This window comes from Corvus brachyrhynchos, unplaced genomic scaffold (assembly GCF_000691975.1).
Source record: "Corvus brachyrhynchos isolate BGI_N302 unplaced genomic scaffold, ASM69197v1 scaffold84, whole genome shotgun sequence".
Lineage (NCBI taxonomy): Eukaryota > Metazoa > Chordata > Aves > Passeriformes > Corvidae > Corvus > Corvus brachyrhynchos.
In genome coordinates this window covers 895,054-920,367 of record NW_008237434.1, presented here as the reverse complement: position 1 = coordinate 920,367, position 25,314 = coordinate 895,054, and the positions used below count along the sequence as shown (strand labels likewise).

The 25,314-nt window shown below is 38.8% G+C and overlaps 1 protein-coding gene across 4 annotated transcripts in view; it reads right to left on the bottom strand.

The window, feature by feature from the left end:
- The window catches only part of OSBPL3 (oxysterol binding protein like 3), an 87,630-nt gene extending 62,378 nt beyond the window's left edge, over positions 1-25,252 (bottom strand). For 2 of the 4 annotated variants that reach the window (XM_017731178.1, XM_008631327.2), the window contains exons 1-2: positions 25,101-25,250; positions 6,845-6,964 (exon numbers count right to left, since the gene is read on the bottom strand). The gene's annotated coding sequence lies outside the window, so the exon portion shown is untranslated. Of the gene's footprint in view, positions 1-6,844; positions 6,965-25,100 lie in introns of all 4 variants that reach the window. The other 2 variants (XM_017731177.1, XM_008631329.2) reach the window with 2 other exon arrangements.
- Positions 25,253-25,314: the final 62 nt, after the last annotated feature.

Genomic DNA, 25,314 nt, shown 5'->3' with positions numbered 1-25,314 from the left:
AAAAGGAAAAAAAGCCAACCCAACAAACAAAAACCCCAGACAATTCAAGTTCAAAACATAAACCATATGTAAAAAGGTTAAAGGTGAAGTACAAACTAAAATTTGACAAGATAGAACAAACAGCCAACTACGGGCATAGAAAATGTTTATTTTATACTATCCTCATGACAAATCAAAATCCATTGAAAAGCTCTAGATTCTGCAGCCTGTCTCACTCTACAGAGTGGAAAATCCAATTTCCTTTGGAGTCCCAAAGCTTGAGTTAAACAATGAATGATTTTTCTATTTCTCTTGAAGCAAAGGTTTTCCCTCAAAAGCTGCTGGCCAGATGCTGAATGGTATTAAGGGTGAAACTATAAACTATCTTTTCTTAGGGTACATTTTACTTTGCTAACCACTTGTTACTATCATTTTGTCCAGTTGTGGCAAAAATAAAAGCAGGCAGGGAGTGACACATGACTCATCACAATGTGTTAAAAACAACATTAATAGTTTAAATCCTTAGAAGCAAAGAGTTGTTGCCCAATAAAAGTTGTCACTAAAAAAAAAAAAAAAATCACACACAAAGGAACAGGGCCGTTCTCTGGTCTCCCTTGTCCTTCTCATCACCAACAACAAATTATATTGGTGTCCCTCAAGCAGAAACCCACTGGTTTTTTTCACTGTCACCATGATGTCATGATGATTTTTTGTATTTTCTTTTATACCTGTTATACCTTTTTACAGCTTCTGTATTCTTAGAGTGCTTTTTACCTACATTCTTGGACTTGTTTGTTCAGCTACAAGACTAAATGTTTTAGAAGCTTCTTAGGTAGAGGATCAGTGTGCCCCAGACCCCAAGGTCCTCTCCAGAACACATTCTGTAAACTAAGATAGAACCATCTAGGGGAAGGTTCCTTGGGGAGGGGGGGCTCATTCAAGCCTCTTATTAGGGAATTTTTGATAGATTATGCTAATCAGTAAGACCTATAATGTTATACCAGATCTTTTGCGGGGGGCATTGTGGTGTGCATTTCAGTGCATTCAATCTGGACATGTGCACTTAAGGATCCTTAAAATAAATACCAAGGTAAAATCCCTTTTCCCCTTCTAACTGTGTCTGACTCTTGATTTTAAGACCAGGAAAAGGCATCAGCACAGTGAGTACTGCTGCCTCTGGACCATTAATGTAGCTGACAGTTTCTACCTTTTAGCTAATGCAAGAGCCCCCAAGAATTATTTCTTTTTGTATCACTTGATAGCTTGTTAGAAGTTCCAAACAAATGCTGTGCTACAGAAAGACAATTTTCTAGTTTTGATTAATCCTTTATTATTAGACTTCTAAAGTAGAATAGTAACTTGAGTTTCTTTGATTTTCCTGAAAGCATAATTTCTGCTGTTAAAAATAAAGTACTGCTTGAAGTACATTCAAACATCTGTGGACAGTCATCAAATTGTTCAGATATTTAAGGACTGGAAGTAAAAAAATCCAGGGTACAAACATATGTGGGCAAAACTTAAGGGGGAAAAATAAGGATAATTTTTGCTACTTTTCAAGGTAAAGCATCATAAGAAATCTGGTCTTAGATCAGAAACTCTTCCTTTTCTTTAATAACTTGCCATCGTCCAAAAATACAGCAGCAGAGCCCAGGTCTCCTTCAGGAGATCTGGAGGCACAGAAGTCACCTGGACATAAGGGAAGAGCAGTGAAAGTTACAGTAAAACATGCTGCTGCACTGAAGGCTTCATAAAGCTTTTTCATCATTTTATTTTATCATTATCATTTTATCATCAATTTCTTTTCATCATTACTCTGATGCTCACTATTGTGTCTGCAAGTCACCAGACAGCATGTTTTACTCCCCATCAGGTAACATGGGGAATAAACCATCTTTCCTGGTTTTCTGCAAGAATGTTAATGTTCTTGAAACGTAAGTTGATGTGCGAATGTACTTCGATTCTGAAAAGTTCTCGTTATGGTTTGGTCACTAAAAAGCATGTGTCTCCACAACAGACACTGTGTGTGTGAGACATACAAAGTTGGGAAAGTTTAAAAAACTCATTAAACAAATATTGCAAATGTTACGTTTTCATAACTACACCTCTGTTTATTCATCACTGTTGATAATTATGCTTCATCAGGTTTGACCATTTTTCATCCCTCATATATGCTTTGATAAGAAGTGCAACAAAAATCTATGACAGATTACATTCTTGGGCAAGCACACAAGGAAAAAACAAGATTAAAACACATTAATGTAACAGAAGCCCACTGACAAACTAAAGAAGCCACTGAACTTTATACACATAGCTCAGAAAAATTATACCGTTACCATTTTACTCAGTCTTTAAAGTAATCTTTATTTCTTTTTGAGAAGTAACTGCTTCAATAGTCATAATATTTTTTGCTTAGTAGGAAGCTTCTTCCAACCTAAAGAAACAATGTCATTTTCATTTTGTCTTCAAATACCTGCTGCTATGAGAACCTGCCTTATGAATTAAAACAAGAATATGACCTTTTCTCTGAAGCAAATGTGAGTCTACGGCATATAAACTAGGAATCAATGAATAAGCAACAGTCACTAGAGGCCAAAGCCTTACCTCATTCACTATTACACATGGTAGGATTGGGGATTCAGTCTCATATCCTCATTACCACACTGAAGGAGCCCACTGACAACTGCAACCTTCTCTTCCACTCTCCTGCAATCTGCCTGCACACAAAACCTTTGCTGCGGCACAATTGGAAAGAGGGGCCCTGAAGCTATACAACTACACAGCTATACAGCTGTTGGTCTTAATTAATTTCTAAGGCCACCTTTGAAATGTAACAAATCTTCTGCCTTCTGATGTATCTGTGGCTTTATTTTTATTCTTCAGCTGGTGGACAAATAAAGAAATTACCAGAGTTTACATAAGCAAAGGCAGGAAAAATTTACTTCATCTTTTTTCAAAATGATAAGGCTGGCAGAAGCACGTGTTCAAACATATACTGAAAGACAGAGATGGTCTCTTCGACCTACCCCTAAAAGAAGAGAGGCAAGTTCTTTTAGCTTCTCCAAGCAAAAAAAAATTATGCACATCAAAGGACTGAGTTCATGAAAAGTGTACGCTTCTGCTCAGTGAGGGTGTGATGAAAACATTTTCACTAGTAAGAATATTGACTATCTGTATCACTCTCTGTAGGCAATATGCAGGCTTTCACTTCGTCATATCCTCACTGCAATGTTACTAAGAAAGCAACTTGTTCCCACTGCTGAAGTGGGAAGGGTGACCCAGCTGATTGTCTTTGTAACAACCAGACAGCAGTTGCTACTTTTCTCTGCATTTAAGCATAAGGAATGTAAAGTTTCCATAACAGGAGACAAGACTCATGATCTTTTTTGGCTATGCTAATTAGGTATTTCAAGCACTTAAAGTTCATAGTCTCTGCCAAAGTAGGAAGCAGTAAATATTAAGAAGACCTGAATTTTCATGTGTGTGACATACTCTGAACCTAATCCAGGGAGAATGGTCTGTCACCTTGGCACCACAGGGCCGAGGAGTTCACAACCTCATCACACCACCTCAAGCCAAACATCAGCCTGACACGTTTGGCATTTACAAGCAACAACTTGTCCTAAAAGATGCACTTAAATAATATCATGCTGTATTAATAAAGCTGTGCCTGTATATTTGGTCCACTTTTTCATGATTTCACAAACATTTATTTTCTACTGAAACAAGTCCTAAAAATTACTTTATTCTGAAATCATAGTACATCAGCAGTCCACTTGTTTCAAACAGCTCCTCTAAGCATGTGTTTTCTGTTTTAGATCAAAGTATCTATGACAAACTAAAAAATACAAATTATGCTTCCATGAGGTAAGTAACTTGCTTATTCACCACCCCCATCCACAGATGCCATCCACGATACTCAGATGTAATAGTTTGTTTTGGTCTTAAACAATAACAAAACTAATTTGTTTCAATAGCAACTAGTAAGACAAGAAGTTAACAAACAGCCTTTTTCTTACCTTCTTCACTTTTTTTTTTGCAGGAGATTCACATATGCTACTATTCACTGTACAAGTTAGTACAGATATTCATAGCTAATTCCAAAAGAAACACATCTGAGAGAAGTAGCTTAAATTTATAGTCATGAGCTTGTACACAAAGAACAGCTAGGGTTGTACATTAGTTATTTTTGCATTTACAAGCATATGCATGCTAAGATTTGGCCTCTTTTTCCTTCAGACGAAGAACTAAATGGCATATTTTAACACGGAACTTTGTTCTGTGAAGAACAAAGTAGAGTTTTTCCTATAAGACTATTAGTAAAGAGCCAGTAGACAACAGTGAGCTACCAATATTCAGCTTAAAAAGTAAAAATCACCTTTCACAAGTGAGATAAAACCAAATAGCCAATGTACATAATATTTGTACCAAAGAACTCAGCTTGGAATTTTAGGTTGGCAAAACTAAGAGAAAATACCAACAAAGACCAGAATACACAGGGGTTCCATGAAGTTTCTTTTAAAAAAATGTATCCGGACTGAGGAATGAGGATCACTGTATTTCCTACATTCAGGAGAGCAGTAAAGAATTCTTCTAAAGGCTCAGTAACATATGGAAGTTGCTTCTGTAACAGCCATAGATTCAATTTTCAAGCTTGCAAAAATGAATTTAAGACAGCCACTTAAAGGTGAATTCACTTTGAATTCACAGGTACTGCTTCTTTCCTTTTTCAAAAGATACCGAGCTATTCAGTGAAATTATACCACGTGTTAATGGGAGATTTAATGTATCTCAAAAAACAGGGTGTTACAAAGTATTAATGCATTCCAAGAACAGATACGAACAGGATTGTACTGTGTCAGTATGAAAATGGAAGTATTATTTTTAAGATAAATCCTAATTCTCATTTCAATGTTCTGCTACTGCTGTTAGAGGAGCAATGAAAAATTCCCTTTTTGTAACTGTTCAAATGCTGTCAGTTTTGTATCCCTGTAAATCTACCACCCTTCCTTTCAGCACCTATCAAAGTTGTCTTTCAATGGGGAACACTAGAAAGATTAGGATAAGCAAATAAGGTCTTCACCAGAGTTTTTCACAGGTTTCCTGCACGACTTCATGGGAAGTCACAAACGTATCTGTTGCACAGGAACCCCCTCTGTAAATAAAATTGCCACGTGTTGCATGCTGGGGTGGGCTGCTCTATGTTCATTTTTGCCATGTACAGAAATGTTTTGAAAGTCATCAGGCAATCACAAAACTTTGATTTGCTACTTAAACATAAAAATTCCCAACTTTATCAACGAACTGTTTTGTAATAGTGTTGATAAACTCCACTATCTTCATAGGTAAAAGGATCCCATAGCAACTGGGCACCACCCATTGGAGCAGTATGGCAGTACCTACCAACTGAAATAACCAAGTGAAAGTATTCCCCACTCCTTGCTCTCCCCTCCAGTGACACCTTTTCAGCTTCTAGTTTAGAGAAGCTGAAAACATACATAGTTTTTAATGTGCTTTACAGCAGCCACATCTAGCAAAGATTCAATCCTTGCGCCTGCTACATACTTCAGTTCTCATGACTCATCTCCAGCTTTCCACAAGAAAGCAAGTTCCTACTGGGCATCCTGGAGCTAGCGATACCTTTTACATGCTCTCAAGAGGAATAAAAATTCAGGCTAAAAATTCTCCAAGCTTAAAGCAGTGATTAAGCCTACGCAAACACAGGTGCAAGTACAATAAGAAATTAGTGCAAACAGCAATGCTATATTCTGGTTTACAAGTATAAGATCCACATCAGTCTATCAAGACTGATTTTTAAAACATCAGTTTATACACAGGACTGTAAGAACTGCACAGTTCAGAACATCCAGCCTTCCAAAACTGCAATCAAATATGTAAATTACATGCATGTAAAGCCTACAACATCCTAACCATCCTATGTGCTCTAAAATACTAATCTGGTCCCCACAGGTTAAAAAGGACAAGAATATATCTATTCATACACACACACAGATACAAACAAAACAGTTGAAATGCAGCACAAGCAGCCAGACAGGAAGTTCAAATACATTACCAATGTCCCTACACCAAAAGAGAAATTGTTAAGTATTCAGAATGCATTGTGACTATATTTACATACTATTAGAGAAGATAAAATGCCACAAATGCCATGACTGGAAATATGATTCAGGACAGTTTTCTCCTAATGCTAAATCTCACAATTAGTGAGCACTCGGGCAAAAAAACCCACCAGCAGGACAAGAATTTTTTCAATGTCACCGATAACATAATCTCAACCTTGCCAAAGTCCTGTATTTGGCTGCAGTCTAGAGAGACCATTTCAGAATGAGACACGAACCTCAGAGTCCAATGGTGCAATGGGTGAGAGTCCCCCTTCCTAACTCAGTGGGTGATCAGTGGAAACCCCAAAGCCTTAGACTGAAGGGAACCCAAACAGTACAACCCAACAAATGGTGTTTTTTAACCCATTTCCCTCAAAAGTAACACAACTTCGAGGTATTTTTGAACAATTACCCTTGTGTCAGCAGAATAAAAGGCTACATTAGCACAACTTCAGGTTCACCTATTCTGTTTCCTTGCTACTTCCTTCAATTCTTCTAGACATCTAATTAAGCACAATATCTTATCCCAAAAAGGGACTGAACTGCTGCCTCTTTGTGGCTATACTGTAGTCCTCTCCCATTCTCCACTGACTGAGTAGTACTTCATACCAAGAAGCTTCTTACACAGCTTCTTAGATCATGCTCTCTCTAGGCTGAAACAGGATGAAACAGGCTCCACACCAATTTAACGTCTGCTTTCCCAGAAGGAGGGCAACACATCCATAATAGAAGGAAGACTGACTTACAGTGAGTGGGGTAGGATCACTGTCACTAGAAGAATCCAAATCTCTTCTTTTACAGAAGTGAAAGTATGAGCAATTCCATTAGGCAAGATGTGGCAAACTCATGTGAGTCTTCTGTTGGAGCTGAAAAACAAACGAAAAAAATCAAATGAGAAATAAAACTTCCTGCTGCATTGTCCTTTCATACCTGGGAAACATAAGGGAGGTAATGAGTAGAATGTACGAATTTCTGAAAAATTTCCCACCTTGTTTTTTGTGCATTCTCCCCTCCCAAAATATTTCTCTAAAATACAGCATCAGTAGCTGACATTTTTTTCTGAAAGATATGCATTAGAAATTCGGGTTAGCCACACTCTCCCATATAACTAAACAACTTGAGTTTTAGTTTACTAATACACTAAGAGAGCAATGTATTGTGTAACAGAAACCCTTCTTGCTCCAAAGATTCAGAACTCTGCACATGTGTGTAACTCTACTGAGGCTGTGGGGATTTTGTCAGCACAAAACAAGAAAGAAGAATCCTGCACAGAAACAGATGCTGGAGTACTACTTTTTGACAAACTTGTATCATTATTCAGCCATTGCTTTGAAGCAATGGAGTTTTGACATTTAGTCAAATGCCGTTTTTCTGAAGACAATCCAATTTTACAGTTTTAGCAGCTTGTAGGACTTATCTGTACAACGCGAACAGTACAAAACATTGCTTATGACAAAGTTTAACGTGCTCCATTTGAGCTAAAAAGGAGCAATGGTTTAGTATGCCTTTATATTCATGGGCTACATGGTCCTTCATTCAAATTATTAGATTTGAACTTCTGTTGCACCAAGTCAGTTCCCACATCAGCTTTACAATAAATTTCCCAAAAGTCTGCAATCAATTAGCCCCAGACAAAACAGTGTCTGAGTACTACATACTGTTTGTAAAAACTAGCACATTGTTAAGCTTTCTCCATTGCTCTAAGGCTTTCCTGATCTTTCTTCAAAATCAGTATGAGAAACAGAGAATTCCTCAAATTACTTGTGGTAAGTTTTGAATCTCGATTACTGTTAACATTTAACTTTTTCTTAGCTATTATTTCTACATGCTGTCACAGACTACAGCTTTAATTCAGTAATGAAATTAAAATCTTCTGCATTTCTTGAATTGACATTACTGCCCTTATTTAGTATTATTCTTACAGTGTTAGCATATTTTCCAAGGAAAAAGGAAATTCTTTTCTGTTGCCAACTCAAGAGCACATTTGAGCTATACTTTTGCCTTCTCCTATTAGCTGTCTACATTTAGTATCTCCTAATTTCACATTTACACTCAATTTCTTGCTTCTTTATATCAATTTCTAAAAATGCCACTGTCCCCATCTGGTTTGTAGTTTAAACATCCATGATTTAATTTTAGGATAATTCAACACATGAACTTGTGCATTTTTAATCATCTAAGTATTAAGGGTGGAAGTTTTTTAAACTAGAGTAAGAAAGAACACTTGATGTGTTAACTTTGATATTTTTGATTAATCTAAGGTTCTTTCATTGTACTGCCTTTTAAGATTAGAGTCCTAAAATAGCTATTAATATAAGAGCCTATTGACATTTTTAGCCTGTAGGAACATAACAGTGGGCAGAGGCAGCTGAAATAACATATTTGAGCAATGAACCAGCTTTATGATTTTATTACTCAGACTTTCCCAAATCTATGGCTGGCATTTTTCCCAGTAACTCAAAAATTAAGCTGTTCTACATTTGAAACTTCCAACTAATCATATATTAGAAACTTCTCATGGCTAAGGCAACAGGATAACCTTACAAAGAGTCTTTGGAAAAAAAAAACCCAACAAGTTAGATCTGAAAAACTCATGCCTTTAATTCTCTGTGCTATCTGCACAAACAACATAAGAAAAACAGAGAAAAAAAAAATCTGATACAGGTTACAAAGAATTATGTTAGTTACTAGGAGTACATTACATATCATATTGAAGTAACAGGGACCCTAGAAGGACCCTAAAGGAAAGTGACAGATATAAGGAGACACAACCTAAGCATCCTTCACTGGGCACCTTAGGCCAACAGCAGCTCAGGAAGCCAAGGCTTGTATCAACCACTTGTACAAAGCCAAGTGACACCTTTGTTGTTCCACAATCTCCCCACATTTTTGCATAGACATCAAGTTTTCCTCCTTCCAAAATGAAATTTCCCCCACAATTTGCTGGTCTGAAAAAGGTTCCATGTTCCCCCTTGATCCCCAAACCACTGAACTCAAGGGATCTCTTCTGACCAGTGAGCATAAAGAAGCACTCATATGATTTTGTTTCTGAGTATTTTGCAATACAGGTACACAACTGCTAAAATCATCTGGGAAATCCAGATCAGCTTAACTGCACTGTTGATTGATTTATAGCTTTTTTTTTTTTTGTGTCTGTGTAATAAATAAAGTAACCCACAGTTGTACAGACATACTCACAAACATCAGAAAAATTCTAGAGCCTGATGCACTGGAATAGGATAAACTGAGCAATAAACATATCTCACAGTGGATGACTATAGCTCATGTGAGCATCATAGAGGGATGTTCATTTAACACAGAACAGAAAATTAATTATTTGGTACCCAAGGAAAAAAAAAAGAATGAACATGCAATAACTGACCTTTTAACAACTCTACAGCAATTAATTAAGCTGGTTTGTACTGTATTAGTCTTAAGGAAGCTACAAATTTCCAGAAGAGCCTACCAGGAGTGTAACAAAGACTCAGTCTGGCAATAGAGAGCAATTCGGTGTAAGTCGGCATCAAGCAGAACTGGGCCCTTGGGGAGGAACCAGCCAATTTTCTCCCTTCTCAAAGTTAGCTATTGATTCCCACAGCAAGTTCTACTAAAGCCGGTAGCAACAAGACTACAGAGTGAAATTAGAGTGGAAAATTAATCCAATTAATAACTAAACAGGAAAAAAGCCAAATTTTTAGCCATAGTGTTTGCAGAGTCATTTCACTGCACCAACATGCTGCAAGCATAAAGATGATGAAAAGAGCAAACCAGGCATCTGCTGACTGGGGGGTAGAGCAGAACCACCTCTTTCAAAAGCTACATGGGACTATGGGGGTTTACACGGAAAATGGACGTAGGAACAAAGTGGGAACAGTAAGAAAGCAAATAACTTCTCTAAAACAACCCACACCAGACATCTTCTAAAATGCAAAGTTTAATGAATGTAAGCGAAAGTTAACAGTAATGCCAAGTCTGACTGAAACCAAACATTAAAATCTTACAGTCTGCCTGATGGATAAGCTAGTCTCAAGTGTCATTATACAGTGCTAGCTTTAATTGCTTCCAGCTAAATATAGCTTTCAGAATTTAATAGCTCCCCCTCAGCTTTTCTGTCCTTCCAGGAGGGAAAAATCTTCTCGTTAGAAAAAGCACACCGGCATACAGTGGCACGTTACCACAGTGAAGCAGGAAGCAAACCATTAAGATGATTACATTAGTCTCCAACACTCATTCGGAACTCCTGTTTTTCAAGAGACCAAATATTTCCCCGTTCCACCACTCTGGTTCCAGTTACAGCAGGTGATGGAAGCCCCTTTTCAAACTAAGCCATTTTGCTGCTTTATTAGCAGACTGTAAGTCTTGCTTGCCCGGTGTTTCCAGTCAAAGATGTCTTTGCCAGCAAGCTGCCGTGGTGCCCACACACTTCTTCCTGTGCCACCTCGCTGGGCACCATGGGGCAGGAAGAGGAGCAACGCTGCACACACATATGCAGCCTGCCCCTTCCCTGCGGCCACTGTATTGGCACAACTTACACGAGGGGGTCCCAAATCTGCTACAGCAGCTGAGACTGCAGCACTCTGATACAGGCATGAAAAAAATGCCCTCTTCTGCCTTCTAATACCCAATAAAGATTTCAAAAATGTAACAAGAAGTTCCATATAGTAAGCTTCATTTTCCCCTCTCTGAGCTGATAACGGGTTTCACTCAGAAAATTTGGCTGACAGCTAGAAATATGTTCCACAAATTCAGCATTTTTGTTCACCTTCATTTTAGAGGTCATTATGTAATTAAAATGCTCACAGTGTTTTTACAGTCCATGGAGTTAAATTAAAAGTAACCACTGCTGCAATGACGAGTCTTTCCACTTTCCCTCAGGCCATAGCTCCAAACTTTGTTCTTTTCCCTCCAAACCACCATCTGACCATCTAACTATTTTCTCTCTGGATTCCTCCATCCTCTTCTTCTTTACTGAGTGGGGAAAAGAAGAATAATGCTACTTACGGAAAATAAAACATTTACCAGACCATATGAACCACCAAATGCCACATTACCTGGCCCTTCACTTCAGCTGTAAAATTCCAGAATTGCCTGTGTTAGAGCTGTGCAAGCACTGTAGGAACACTGCCTGGAGGACTGCCAAGAAGTACCTACTACACTGAACAAGACCAAAGGTAGTATAGTATGCCACAGATTTTCTGCCCTCTGAACTACCACTTCTGAGGTGCAGACCAGGCTGAATAAAACAGGTTAAAGGAACTATGTCTGTTCACTGCTTACGAGAGGTTTTAAAGTGAGCCTCCTGACATGCACTGTTCTGCATTGAGACATCTGTGCTCTACTGCTAGCTGAACTGCCCCAGAACAGAAAGGCTCCCTACTGTCAGTGCAGGTGCAGACTTCATTTACCAGCTTCTGATAAAGCACAAAATCATGACACTCATTCCCATTTGTTTCTGAAGTAACAAATCAAAGTGTGGATAAATAGCATCAAAAATAGGGGTGAGTACTGGAGAGGCACTTTGTATACTAGATCCGGTTACTCTTACAGAACACGTTTTTATTTTAAAACACTGCCAACCACAACAGACTATTTAGAACAAATGAGGGTTAAAAAAACCTGCAAAATGTATGAAATATCATCCATGTATATGGATAAATATAGTCTTACAGCTGTGTGCTAGCTGTCATGAATCAGAGCTCAGTGCCCCAAAACTCCACGGGGCTCTTCCTTCCGAGCTGAGCTGTTCTGCTCTCAGGCAGAAGCAACCAGGCAGAGGCAGGGCAGGCAGCCTGGCAGCCAGGGCTGCACTAGTCCCGAACACCAAACAGCCTCTCACCCTCTCCCCACATCTGAAATCACCATGTAAGGTGCAGTGAGTAGAGACTCACCACATGCTGCCTTTTAAGAAATCAGCAGTAAAACCCACACAAGCGGAAGGAGGGAAGAACAGCGGGGATCCGCCAACGCAACCGCAGCATCGGACTGGAAAGGAAGCACGCAGCTACGGTGGACACATAGTGCTACTAAATCTGGATCTGGGGATTAGCAGGAGAGAAAAGATACCAGAAAAAGGTAATTTGTTTTCTTGTCATCTGTCATACTGAAGAGATTTTGCTCTCGTCTCCAAAATTAGAACATCTACAGTGTAGCTCCTTCCCCTCTTAAGAGTCACATGTGAAGAAACCCACAAAAAAAAAAAAAAGCATTATCAGCCTCAGGTCAGGACAACTGTGGCCTAAATAGTCACAAAACTGTCACGGAAGCATTAATTCTAAAGCAATTCTGTTAAAACAACAAGATCCATCAGAGTAAATACATTAACGCCCACCAGAATAAATAAATACCATCCTGCAGAAGCTTCAACCTATTCACAGTAAGTTTATTCAAAGACATTTTCTTGGACAAAAAAACCCCAAATAGATGTGATCAGTCAAGATGTCTATAAATTCCAGAATCTATTTCTTTACCAGATGTTTTTCTCTACATATGATGACCTGCAAATATGCCTTAGCTGTAGCAATAGCTGTTGATAAACCTTGGCAACAGCAACTACTGTATTTGTGACTGAAAGAAAATGACATATAAATATTTTCAGTTAATTATGTCTATTCACATAAATGCAACTTGAAAGCTTTTTTATGTTTATAAAATATATAAGGTCACATTTAAGTGAACGGTTTCACATATATTGGCTTTCCCCTTCTCCCTTGCACTTTATGTATTTCCCTGCTGATTCAAAGCTGTATTCTATCTGGGTGTTCAAGGTTACTTAAGGAAGGGGGACAGACTCTGGAGATTATTTATATGGCAGGACTTCAAACAATTGATCCAGTATATCTCAAGTGACTTGATAAAGAAGCATTAAAATAATGAGGAGAGAGAAAGATGGGTGAAACATTACAGCATTTCAGAGTCACTCAGCAGCACTCTCCTGCTCAAGGACTCTCAATTATGAGACAAGGACACTGACCATGAAGGACAAGGTGACACACCCAGGGAAGGATTTACAGATGAAAGTGAGAAGTGAGAGTTGTTGGGCACCCACAAAACCTCCAACCTCGATGCGCGAGTAAAGGAAAATGAGAATGTGACCAAGAACGACTCTTATCTCTGATTGCTTGATAAAGGGCTGAAAGTCCTAACACAGATTAGAATAGTGTTCTGGCAGACAAGTAGTCTGCCCGGGTGAACAGGCATGACAAGATAAAACATTCTAAAGTATTTGTGTACTTACAAAAAGAAGCCTCCACTGCAAAACTAATGAATTTGAATTAAATACAAGATTAAATATCATGGGGACAACAGCATCTTCGTGGCTACAACACATAGTAAAATGCACATGCTATTCAAAAAAAGCCCATAAAGGTAGGGATAGTTCAAATATACACCACTTAGAATTGTGATACATTTTAAAAAAACCACCCCAAACACAGCACTGCAAAAGAACAGAATCTGATTGAGTCAAAAAAAAAAAAACAACCAAAAAAACCAAAACAAAACAAAAACAAAAAACCCAGACCAAAACCAACCACTTAAAAAGGACAGCCTTGTTCAGAGTCTGCAGTAGATTCAAAGAAAACCAGCCTTGCTACAGACTTTATTTTATTAGAATGAAAAAATATCCCAGTGAATTGGGCATTACATGAGATTAACTTCTGACTGATATGAAGTTTAAGTAGTCAGGTAGAGCGAGGAGTTCAGACTCTCTAAATTGAAAATGCTGAGTTCCTGCTTCATTAAGTGTGCATAAACAAATCTGGAAATGCCTCATGGGATGCAGCATGCAGTAGATAACTTGAAAGATGAAACAGGCCCAGCTAGATAAGCACTTCACCACACCTCCCAAAAGGCAGAGAAGATGATTAAAGAAGCTGCATCTCAGATGTTAAAGTACAGGAATAATGTTATACCTTTTAAAAAAATTTTATTTAAAAGATATTAAAAACAAAGTTCTTCAATAACTCATAGAAACTATGTGGAGTAGTAATGTGGAAGTGAAAATTTCTTAGTAAAGAAACAAAGATAGGATGTCTATTATGAAACAGAACTGGAAACTACCAAATCCAGCATGGAATTAAAAGTAACATCTTGAGCATGCGTGAAGAAAAACAGATGAAACCACTACAGAGCTCTGCAAAAAAAAAAGGCAGATTAAATTGTACATAGAGCTGCAAATAAAGCTTTCATGTATTCTCAAGCTATTGTGTCAACTTGACCTCTAGCCAATAAAGTAATTTAAAACCTATAATCTATATTTCTAAAGTAGACCAAAAAAACCCTGCTGGAGATACTCCATGATGGCAGAAGAGCAAACAGAACACCTGTCTTTAGAGTTGAAGCTGAGGGGAGAAAAGCAAAAAGAAATCAGCCCTACTACAATCAGTACCATGTAGTCAATAGTAACAGAGCAGCTTTTTACAAAAAATTAAAAATAGGAGAAATCTTAGATCTCATCTGGACCCAACAACAGCTGCATTAAAAAAAGCTGGTAATGATCTTATTTGGTAGAAGAATTGCAAAGTGACTGACTGGGCACAGACAATAAAAAATTATCAGGCTGGACACAGATCACCAGAAGAAGTTGCCAAGAATTATCTTGGGGTTAAGTTTTATCTACAGTCCTACTACTGGCAGGGGAATTGAGGTGTCTTCTAAAAGTTGCTGCTGACAAATGTATAGAGGCACTTTTGATGCACTGAACAACTAGGACACCAGGGGAGAGGAACCACATGAAGAGAAGCAGTGAGAGGAAATGCAGTTCATCAGCCCTGGAGGCAAGGTCAGGATCCAAGGAGTAAGACATGCAGAAGTTCTGCTGTGACAGTGAGAAGTGACTAAGGAGAGGACGGTACTCACATGCATGGGGTACGTCTGATCAACTCATCACCAAACTGCTGAAGGTATGAAAAGAGGAAAGACCTACCCATGACATAAATTAAGGCATTTCCTACAGAGCCAGATAGGGAAGCATAAAAAAAAAAAGGCACTGCCAGTATCTAATCTGGTCAGGAAAAAAAAAATAGCACCTAAGACACAGGTGAGATATATATAAGTTTATGCAAGGAAGATTGACAGCATAATATTGTCCTGAAATGAAAACCATGAGCTTACCTAATCAGTCATATCACAAGATTCCCTGCATCTCTTCAAGTCTAAATTCAAGTCTCCTAAACTGACTGGAGGAAAGAGAGTCTCCCTTACATGAACAGAGAGAAAACCCCTTTACAAAGGGTGCAAATGCTCTTATAAATACTGAGAGAAAATACCAATTTTATCCAGCTGGGCATACAAACTGGTTGTAGGTACATTTAGCCAGAATCCTGGAATAAAGCTGTAGCCCAAACACTTAAGCTTTGAAATAATTTGTTAATGAGACAAGCTTTGACTATTTTAAGATGATGCTTGGTAACTTTACAAAAGGGCATATACAAATGCATTGACTGCAACAAATACTGAGCATGAGAATCCAGGAACTTTCTTCCAGTCATGTTACGTGTCAGTACAGCCACCTTCAGCAAGGAAGTCTTTATATACCACTTGCCAATGTTATTATCGCTGATTTAATCTGGGCTGCAAACTGACCTTGCCTTAATACTCTTAGGTTTCCATTAATAAAAAGAAATTACTTAAGCTTTACTTGCTTACATGTATTTCTTCTGTGCAAAGTTTGTGTGTCTTTATGGGTTTTTTTTAAGGACTGTAATTTTTAAAAGGGGCAGATCGAAGAAATGGTACTTTTCAGCATTTAGTTTAGGCTACCATAGGTAACTTCAATTACATCAGTTTTGACAATGAAAGTTACACATATTTTCTTCTTGATTTGATGTCAATGCTTTGCATGTCCTTGCCTTTCCAAAGACAGCTACAGTCCCCAGAGCTCTGGAACTCAGACACAGAGAAACAAGCACTTCAGAAACTCAGTGCAAGGAGGAAGTAGGAGATCAGAACAATTCCCTTCTTCAAAGTCAATCCGAGCACAAATCTAACCCATCTATGCCTTGCAATTTTTGTTTGCACTCCTCCTACATTTCACAAAGCATTTTTGCATGCAAATGTGTCAGTGGCATTCACAGACTGGGCAAAACAGCTTCATAAGCTGACTTGGCTGTATTTACTCAAAACACCCTCATGATTTTCAAGGGCCAAGAAAACCCACAAGGAAGTAAAAAAACAGTTTGGTAAATCAGAATAAAAAGAGAAGAATTTAAGTTTTGTACATTAATAGATGAGAAAAAAATACAAAATCCTGTTTTCCAGCCCTTCATCCCTAGTTCCATTACCAAATATCACCCTTCCTCTCAGCTCTAAGTGCATTATGCTGGGCTAATAAAGAAGATACAATTTTATCAATAAATTAATGTACAACAAATGCACAGCCTATACCATCTCTCTTCTTAAGTAAGCCATCACAAGGCAGATCAAGTTGCAATGCACTTGCAGAATGTTGAGCAATGATATTTAGAAAGAAAATCCCTCAAGAATTCTAGTTCTGCAAGATGTGAGTGCTGGGACACAGGCCACAGTGAGATAGGCATTGCACCTTTCTACCAGTCAAGAGACAAACTTTTTTTTTTAACTTAGAACATAAAATTCACTTAACAGCAAGCAAAGATGATCCTTTTGTAGAAGGACTCTGGAGACTGGACTACTATTTAAATTTGAGCAAGCCAGAAGCAAACAACTCTCATCCTGCCCTCAACAGAAGGGCCTGTTTATGCTAACCATGCATTCTAGTCATATTAAAGTAAATAATGCGAACTCGCTTGACAAGGAGTGCTTGGTGGTTCAATGAGAACTATCATGCCTGGAATGTCAACATCCACAGTTAGGAAAACACCAATGTTTTCAAATGCTGAGCTGTGCCCCAGAAACCAAGATTCCCCAAGCCTCTTCAACTAGGAAGCTGTTATGACCACAAACCTTTCCCAAAGTGAGAACAGTGACTTGATGTCACTGAAATACAGCCACTGTTCTACCACCTAATTACTACGAAATTAAGAAAACCACTTCTTTAAAAATAGAGATGGCTGACAATAGAGCCAGAAAGAAATGGGAAGTTGCATTTTCCTTGCTCAGCTTATTAAAGTAATCAACTAGGACTAAAAGCAGATTATTAAACTTTTTCTGGTGAAAACAATTACTTGTATGCATTTAAAAATACTCAATGGTGTCCCATTACCTGAAATCTGATCTTTTAAAATGTAGTATTACCTGCAAGGGATCTTCAGTACACCAACAACTGAATGCACATGACATAGCAGAAGAGAGTGATATTGAATACTTAAGTGTTCCAGCAATAAAGAAAAAAAAGAATTTATAAACCACACTTATCAAATATACCATTTTTGTCAAAGCCTGCCATTAATTTTTTTTTCTTCTTTCAAAAACAAGCAAACAAACAGCAGGTGTCAGCAAAAGTGCTAGCCTGGCAATGGCTGTGCTGTTGATTTTCAAGTGCAAGTGTTGATCCTGCGGAACTTCTAGTAGTAAAGTACAATATAGTATTATACATAGGAAAATAAGCCATAAAATTGCGTCCATGTGTGTGGAAAGAAGACTTATGATTCAGCCATCCTGTGGAAAATTCTAACCTCTTATCTCTGAATCTGAAACAAAGTTCCCTATTTATTCAGTGAGTGAAAAAGCATTATTTCAGCTATGCATTTGTATTCTTATTCTAAGAAATAGGATGTTAAAAAAGCTTGTTTTAACAAAACAAACTGGGTATCAGCTAAAAGACAAGAACTGACTTTATGCACAGAAGCACTTCCCTACCTCGGCAAGTTCTCCTCCCTCACCAATTTTATATTATCTAAGCACTGGAAGATATTTAGTAAGTGAGCCCTATAAAACTAAGGTTTATAAAGTTCTAATTTTGAGTGCTTCTGGTCTTACAGTTGAAATTAGTGGGTTTGAAAGACAATAAGAAATCTGCGACTGAACTCACTGATACAACTTTTTTTTTTTAAACAACAGGAAAGAATGAATGTGTTTTATACTTCCTGAATTTCAGCAGCTGTGGCAGTAGTGTAAGAAATATGAATTGTTAACTTCCTAGTTAGGTCACTCAGTAAAACAATATCAGTACCATTCAGTTAAGGAAGACAAGAATCAGTCACAATACTTCAGCTGGATATTTTCGGCACAGAAATTTTACTGGAATCTAAACCAAGCTGGCTGCCTTCTCTGCCTAGGCAAACAGGTCCATGATACACCTTTGTTGTCCATCATTCTATTCACTTAACAGTATTTGTTGGCACTAGTAAGACCACACCCACTGAATTCACATCTTAAAAACCAGTATCTTTCTTGCCAAGACATGACAGAGTCCTGTAGACCAACACCTAAACTCTTTTCCTTCCATTGTTTGACCTTAATCAGAAAGCAAACAAGAAATATTAACTTGTCTTTCCTAACATGGTTGTTACTAGAGTTCAATAACAGGACAAGATCTAGCCCAGATTCTCCTCTCTTCATATACATATTGCCATTATTCAACTTCAGTGTCAAGCAAATTAGAACACCCCGGTAGTTCTAGTCCTTTCCAAAACTCAAATTCTCTCAGACAGACACCACCAACCCTCCACAGGAAGCCTACTCCAACAATGGTTGCACCCTGTTGGAAGAGAGAGGACCGGTATCCCAACCACAAGGTTACTTATTAACTTCATTGAGGCCCAGGCAAGACCAGAAATACCAAGACTCTGTCTGGCTTTTCAAAATTAATTTGCTCATCTAAGATTTTGAAGAGCAGAACTGCACTACGCTACACTTAAAAATACCCTAGTAAAATTATCTCAGAATGGTTCAAGTTGGAAGGGACCCCCCCAGTTGGAGGGCATTGGGTTCAATCCCCCCACACAAGCAGAATCGCCTGGAACAGGTCACCCAGGACCACATCCAGACAGCTTTTGAGTATCTCCAAGGAGGGAGACCCCATCTTCTCTGGGCAACCTGTGCCAGTGCTCATTCACCCTCCCAGTGAAAGAAAAACTTTCTGATATTCAGATGGAACCTCCCCTGTTCCAGTGACCATTCTCTCTGGTCCTCTCACATCTTAACAAGTGACAAAACCATTATCAGAATGTTATCTTTTAAGGAAACTAAACATGGCTGTTCTGAGTGATTCAGCTAACCCTATTTAACAGTAACAGCAAGTAAAATGGAGTTCTGACAAGTTTCCAGGGAAGACCACAGAGTCCTATCAATTATTATTAGCAAAACAAAAAGTTAGGGAGAAGTCTTCTCTTCAGGCATAGTCTTAACACCTTCTCTTTTTTTTTTTGTTTCTTTATTCCAATATTGTTTATTTAAAAAGCAAACACCTTCAATCTTTTAGCAAAAATGTCAGCTCCAAATAGGAGCCCCAAATGCATTCAAGGTGGCCTACCTTCTTTTTGAGGTGGTGAAGTCATTGCTAAAAAGGTGGACCTGCTACCTAAATGGCTGCACAGTTCCCATGAAATGAGAGCTCACGTGTCTCTATGCTGCACAAGCACAGATACATCCAGCTGAGGGGGAAAATCCCACACAGCTACCAAATTGCAGAAAGGCATCTCTCAGCAAGTACCAACCTGCCTTCCTTTGGCAAGCAGCAAGGTATCAGGGAGTGAACCTGAGAAAGCCACCACAAACTCCCAACCGCAGTCATCCTAAACTAGCAGAGAGTCAGTAGCCCACATCCTTTGGAGCTCGCTTCATCTGCTCCCAAATACACAGACAATAATCACTCGCCTGTCTTCAGGATCACTGTTGCTACTGATGATTTACACATTGTTATTCTAAATCAGTCAAGCACTACCACAGAAGATTAACAGACACTTGCTGTTTCTTTTTTTAAGGTATACGAGACTGTCAGGGACTGAATCACATTCATAGTGAAACTTCCTTCCTGCCATCATAAATTGCTCTTAAATTCAGATTTTATGCTGTCAGAGTTTTGTGTCGGAAATCTCAGCACCTGTATTTGTCACAAGCAAGAGGCACTGAAAAATAATAGAATCATTCACTCTCCTTCAGAATACAGTCCTTTATCAGACTATTAAACAAACTTCTTTTCTGGCAGCACAGTTACAGCAAATGTAGTCTCAGCTGCCAGTATGAGCAAGATGCATTCCACATCATATTCAGGGCAGATGCCACAGTTATGGCTCACAGCCTGAGGTAGCACCAGAACCTTTTTGACAGTAACACTTAGCAAGACTGGTCTCAAAATCATATGTTGTCACTGCAGACAGGACAGAAGTAGTTCTGTAAAAATAAGAACTGTACATTTCACTTCAGCAACTATGAGCATGAAGTAACTCTATCCCTCCCCAAGGCTATTTTTCTAGGCACACTGACAAAGCAATTATCTTGGAGAAGAGGGAGACAATGCAAGAAAATGTTTTTAACATGCGTGACCAGCAAGATGGAAGAAAGTAGTACCAGAGACCTACATCCTACTCTACTCACATGAAAACTTGAAGGGCAGGACTTAACCTTCTGTAACAAGCAGAATTAACAGTGACACAGATGGGCTTGTGCACCGAGAAGGATAAAGTGTCCCGCACACATGGTTCTTTTGCTGATTGCCAGGCTGTTCAGAAATTGTCTCTTCAGGGGTTTCAGCTACTCTCTGGACAGAGTATACATGTGAAGCAAATGGAGTATATCCACACAGCTGCTCCTTATCAGAACCATTAACACCAGGAGCTTCATTCCTTTTCACCAACAACTATATGAAAGTGGAACAGACTAAAACTGGAACAGTAAAAAATGTGTACACTGTGACTAGGAAAAGCCTCCAGAATTATGAGAATAAGTAGCATCAGATAAGAGAGAAGTGACCTAAAAGTGACCTAAGTGACTGGCACAAGAGATAGGAGATTACAGTTGTGATAACACTCTTTGCAGTATCATCATGAGCCATAATAACAGAACTGGCTGGAATTAAGATGGGAGAAAAGCATGACTGCATTCAGTAAGGGAAATCTTTGCAATTTCTACCCTGAAAACATTCATCAGAATGGCCAGAAAGTCTCAAACTACTTTTTTTTCCTAATGATAATAAAAAAAATTCAAAATTATAAAAGAAATTCAAAAGATATCACTACAGTAAACACAGAATACTTAGAAACACTTACAAAAAAGGATGAGTTTCTCACCTTTACTACTCTGTATTGTTACTGCACAGCAATTACATAAAAGTGCTGCATGACAACTGTAGCACCACATATTACCATGGTCTTGCTGTGATTTTTTTTAAGGTTTAAGTACAACCAGCACACAGGAAAAATCTGAAGACGACTTAAAAAGTTGCTAACGTGTAAAGATGAGTCAAAAGAAAAATCTTAATTCTCAATCTATGCATTACATTGGAAAGCAGAGGAAAGGGAGACTTGTTTGCACACCCATGGTAACATAAGTGCCAAAGAAAACGTGCAGAAGGAAATAATTAAGTGTTGACATGGCAGCAGCTGTGTTTGCCAACCTAAAATGAATCAGGCATCAAACCCCCACAACTTAAAGACTAGAGGGGAAATGTTCAGTTCAAGTACTTGTAGTTTAACAACTGAACTTGAAAGCAAGAAGTCAAAAACGACAGACATATACACACCTTATGGCTGGACAAGGAATGTAGAGCTAGCCTAGCATGCTTTTCAATGACTTCAAACGAAGAGTTTTCACATTCGGTCTAAACTGTTACAAATTTGGAAAACAACAGAGACACATAAAGCATCCTATCTGCAGCCTTCCTCCTGTGACTTACCAGATGCTATTAGGCAGCCACTATCTTTATGTCAGGATGTCTGTCTCACAGCCAGATATACAATTATTTAGTTTAGAGATATCTCTAAGAGCTAGATGCACATAGCAACTCTCAATGCACTACTTCAGCTTGGGGCTTAGAGGTCAGTGAAAGTCAGTTCTCTCTCCTATTTGCTCCTCCTGTTGCACATAACAGGGATTCCTGTCAAGTCTTGCTTATCGGTACATATTTTCTACAGAAAACTATTCAAGAGGTGTGTCTAGAATAGCCTGCATCCAAAGACTGAGAATCACTACCAAACAGACATTACAAAAACTGCTCGGCATCTGCCAGATTGAAAGCAGCTCAACTCTATTTCTTTACTTTCATGGTTAACATCATGGAGTGCCCAGACACTGAAATAGGATTAGGCTCTGCTGTGCTCAGTGACACACACCAACACGTGACTTCTACCCTAAGGAGCTTGCACTGAGTCAGGCACACCAGACAGGCAGGACAGTAGAGGCTGAGCTGCAATGGCCAAGTACATTTCTCGGTTTCAGCTACCATTTCTAGAGTCCTCACTGCTTTTAGCTGAATTTGTATTTTAGAAAAAGCAAAACAAAACAAAAAGCCCCAAACAAACAAATCCAGCAGCCACAACAGCTCTGATCATTTAATAATTCTCAGTTGCAACAGCTGAATACAGAAAATCAGAAAGAATTTGTTCAAGATCTGTTTTCTTCCGCAGCTGAGGCTGTCCTCAACTTTATTTTCAAATGTTTAAAGTGACTTGCAACAATGTGCCTGAGCTTCATGCTGACAGAGCTCCAAAACCCCAACGCTGCTCATTCATGTCATAACTTCATATATAATAGAATCTATTTCTGAACATATACCATATGTGAAAGCCACAAGCATCTTCAAGAACTCCGCATGAGTAACAAGCTAAAACAGATAGAAAGGAGAAGAAGTTACAGATATCCTGCCTCCCAGGGTATAGACCCAGAGCTGTGCTTTTCTTAGCTATTATGCATACAACTTTACCTAGGCTATCATAGTCATTAGCATTAACACCCACATCACTCAGCCTTGAAGGCAGACAGAAAACTTCTCTAAGGTAATTAGACATTAACATGGAGGAGATACATTTTATGTTAGCAGAATAAAGTCAAGTATCCACAACAGGACAGAACTATAAATTACACAAAACCTCTGGGTCATTCAGATAAATGAGAAACTAAAGTAAAAAAATATGTATTTCAAGGCACAGTATTCAAGGATATAGCACAAGTGACAGCTGCAGGAACCTAAAAACAGTGTCTGCCCCCCAAAGTAAAATGTTTGAACATAATCACTAATGCAGAAGACAGACATGCAAATCCAGCATCTCAAAGAGCAGAGCAGGGTAAATTTGGTAGCATATTAGTCCCGGTCTAGAGAGTTGTTTGTCAGATCTCAGTGTATCTGCATCCTGTTATCTGAAACTTAATACAGAAAAAAAAGCAGTTAGATTCTCCTAGAAGTTTCTTTGGTACCTTAGTAGTGGTGTATCATAGTATCTATACCCCAGCCTTTTACCAGCAAAGCTTTGCTACTTTGGTAAGTCAAATCTTAACTGACCCAAAGTAGATTAAATTTAGTAAGATTAAAATATGCTGATACAGATACTACACTGCTTCTGACATGTTAAAGTACTCCATGCACACTAACATACTCATTCTGCTGCCTTGTTCATCACTGCATGGTTTTGAAGTGCACTTTGCAGCAAATCCAATTTAAACCTAAAATATATTAGCACTTTAGATCGGAATTAACTTTTCTTTAGAGAGGGTTTTCTCATTTGGTAGCTAAGAGCACCATTTGTAGGAACTGAAAACTAAGTTTTACAATCAGAAACCATAAGGTCCAGGAAATGCCGCATTTGACTGTTTTCTCCTCAGTATGTAACAAGATGTAGAGAATGCAACAAATGCGGGAATTAAGCTGACTGAATTAAGCATCTGTTTATAATAGATGTGGTTTGAACAAGACCCAATTCTTTACAACAATGTACACACATCTACTTAAAAAAAACCAAATAAGGCTTTTGCATAAAATACAGTGTACACACATGTGCAACAGTGGATGACCTAGCCACACACAGAGTGTTGCAACAGGCAGACTACAGCTGAGTCTTACCATCATTTCCTGTCCTTGGTGAACACACTAATAATTTCAGCACAACCACAACTGTTCAGTGCACACACAGAGAACATCTCCAACACCTAAAAGTCCCCTCCCACCTTTCCTGCACACAAACCCAGATACTATATAAAATTACAAGAGAGAGGACATAAGTGGGCCTAATGCAATGTGTGGGAAAGGCAACATGAGAGTAAAGAGAAAGAGAATCAAGACTTGTGAATGCTGTTGTTTTGAGAACAGATAGGAGCCACAAAGGAAAACTAGTTAGCTTAATCTATTGGGAGTGCAGACTGGGGAGTATTATTTAAAGATATATTTTTAAAAAAATTTTAAACAACAAAAAACAAAGCTCATGGAAATTAAGACTCTTGCTACCCATGGCTTTACAGAAAATATCCATGAAAACACACGCTTTAAATACCCAAACCGGACTTACAAGCTCTGTTGAAATTAAGTGGAGTGAAACACTCTGAACTCTATGAGTTAAACACTCGGAACTCTATGATTAATCGATGAAAGTCAAGGGATGAAGCAACTGTTCCCTTTGTCCCTTCTCAAGAAAACAGAGAGAAGAACATTGTTACCATCATTAGCGGCCTAGGACAAAAACATAAGGCAGAAAATTACCTTACATTTATTAAATGCCCTTTTCTCTACCTAGTCCAGATATCCTCCTAGTAAAAATAAAACAGTATCAGTGAAGAGTACTTCACTGCCACTAAACTTTACACCAAACAGTTTTCAAATAGTAAGAGTATTTTAAAGCTCATATTGCCTAATTGGTCCTCAAATGGAAATTAAATCAACCTGGAAACAAGCTGGGTTTAATTAACCTATTTTCTTAAAGATAAAAGCAAGAAGTAAAAATAATAATAATGGTGACTTTTTTTTCATCTTTATTTTACAAGAGCACAGAGAACCACAGATTCAGCAGAGATCAACGGCTTTGCAAACACGCCCAAGATTTCTGAAGTTTCATTTCACAGCCAGCCAGCTGCCGGGCGATTCCCCAGAGCCCGCAGCAGCGGCGAGAGCTGCTCCAGCCCCCGCCCGAGGCAGCGGCTGCCCGGTGTGTCACAGCTCACCTGGAATTCGCTCCGTCTCGGAGCCACATGGAGCGCACCGGGAGTCAAATAAACCCCTCAGCGGCACCCTCCCAGGGCAGGGAAGGTGTCTTAAGTTGGCGGTCTCTCCGGAACAGCCCCGAGGGGCTGTGACAGCGCGGCCGGGGACCCCGAGGGCCGCAGGAGGAGGCTGGAGGGGACTCCGTGGGGCAGGCGGGATAAGGCGCTGCACCGG